The following is a 2,221-nucleotide window of genomic DNA, read 5'->3' on the forward strand; positions in this document are numbered from 1 at the left end:
GCGCGAGATGTCGGGTGACAGCCAAGAGACAAAGGCAGCCAGGCAGGCAGACCGAGCTGGGAGGCGGGCGAACCGGCGCGGCACGGAGCGGCGCGTCCTTCCCGGGACATCGATCCCTGTGCCCGGCGCGGCTTGCGTAACCCCGCCTAGCCTCTGGCTCCGACTGTAGCTGTAGCTGTACCGCTGCCGCGGCTCGCTTTCGACACAGCTGTGTGTCTGTCTGTCCCTCAGCTCCGCTCAGCTCTGCTCTCTCAGACTCACGGCCAGTACTCTCACTTGGTCGTGCGCTGCCTCTCGTCTGGCGCTAACCGCTCAAGTCTACTCGCTACGCAACACAGACGGCAGTCTCCAGGGGGAGACACACCTCCTACAATGGAGGACGTGGGAAGTACTGCATCACGAGAAACCGCGCTTTGTGGACATGTCTATCATGTATGGAGTATTAAATGATTATGCAGGAACGAATATAGCCTTGTGTTCCATGTGACTTGGAAGGAACCAACCTCCGAATGTCATATTGCTGGCTGGAGACTGGTATAAAAGTATACGCCTTCTTCCTCTTCTCCATTTCATGGATTAGGCGTTCCTGTCACACAGTTGCCGCCAGCGTGTCCTCGTCTGTTCTTCTCATCGGCATGTAAACTAACACTGCCTAGCGAGGTCATCATCCTCCATTCCTTGTAAGTGATCGGTCCATATTAGCCTATTATTTAATATTTCATTACGTACTCATTCTATATTTAATTCTTCCCTAATATCTTCACTTCTTACTGCATCCAACCTCGTCCATCTTCAACACTTCTTAAAAATCACATTTCTGGTGACTGTATTTTACTCAGTCGGCATCTTGGCTTCACTGCCATATAGCAATGTGAGTACAGCCATTACCTTATAAAATTTCATTCCCGTTTCTTTCCTAACTTTATTCTGAAAAGTTCTTTAAATGGCCCAACATACAACTTCATATATATGAAGATAGTAACTGTTCTCGAAAGAACAGATGCCAGTAATGACCGTGTAGTTTTCTCTACAATAACTGATAATTAATTGAAACCCCCCTCACCTGCCGACAGGTGTTGTTGATATACCTCGATGGGGACAGCTGAAAATGTGTACCCCGACCGGGACTCGAACCCGGGATCTCCTGCTTACATAGCAGACGCTCTATCCATCTGAGCCACCGAGGACACATATGGATAGAGTGTCTGCCATGTAAGCAGGAGATCCCGGGTTCGAGTCCCGGTCGGGGTACACATTTTCAGCTGTCCCCATCGAGGTATATCAACAACACCTGTCGGCAGCTGAAGGTTTCAATGAATTATCACTTATTCTAGAGAAAGCTGCACGGTCATCAGTGGTATCTGTTCTTTCGAGAACAGTTACGATCTTCATATATATAGTTAAAGGCTACCCAGCCACTGACCTTCGTCTGTGCGAATGCGCACAGATTGCCCGAACTCTTACGGGAATCGCCAAAGTGCGTGCGAGTAATGAGTGGATGGTCAAATATCTATTAGGTACATAACATATGTAGAATTGTGGACAGTTGGGAATGTGGGTCTCACGGGAAGCGTGCAAGGGATAAGTCGCTGCAGTCACGCTATACATCTGTGTCCTCGGTGGCTCAGATGGACAGGGTGTCTGCCATGTAAGCAGGTGATCGCGGGTTCGAGGCCCGGTCGGGGTACACATATTCAGCTGTATCAATCGAGTTATGTCAACAACATCTGTCGGCAGCTGAGGGTTTCAATTAATTATCATTTTTACAACTTCATATTTGCTAACTTTTTCCTCAGTGTCCTTGTTATTATAAAAACTTATCTCACAGCCAAGATATTTAAAATTCGATACTAGTTCTCAAATGTTTATTTTCTAGCAGAATCTTTGATCTGACTGGCTTCTTTCCTCTAGAACCATAATTTGTGTTTTATTGACGGAGATTTTAAAATTATAAGATTTAGATGGATTTCTATAACTGTCTGATTTGCTCGAATCGTTACTTGATCTCCTGCAAACAAGACAGTGAATGGCCACTCAGCCGATGTCTGAGTCCTGTATTTGCTAGAATCAGGTCACTTCTTTTAATTTCAGGTCTATGGTAAAATTAATACTTCTACAGAAAGACTTTATTACCAAAATTAGGTACGGTTGATAGCCCTCATCTACTGTTTCCCACAATTTTATTTGTTTTACCCTGTCAAATGCGTTATCAGAAAAGCAC

At 45.8% G+C, this 2,221-nt stretch overlaps 1 non-coding gene across 1 annotated transcript; it reads right to left on the bottom strand.

Moving 5' to 3' along the window:
• Positions 1-1,113: 1,113 nt before the first annotated feature.
• Positions 1,114-1,187, bottom strand: Trnat-ugu (transfer RNA threonine (anticodon UGU)). The gene has a single exon. It is a non-coding gene; the product is annotated as a tRNA-Thr (tRNA).
• Between the last annotated feature and the right edge of the window lie 1,034 nt (positions 1,188-2,221).

The sequence above is a fragment of the Schistocerca cancellata genome, chromosome 2, assembly GCF_023864275.1.
Source record: "Schistocerca cancellata isolate TAMUIC-IGC-003103 chromosome 2, iqSchCanc2.1, whole genome shotgun sequence".
NCBI classification, from domain to species: domain Eukaryota; kingdom Metazoa; phylum Arthropoda; class Insecta; order Orthoptera; family Acrididae; genus Schistocerca; species Schistocerca cancellata.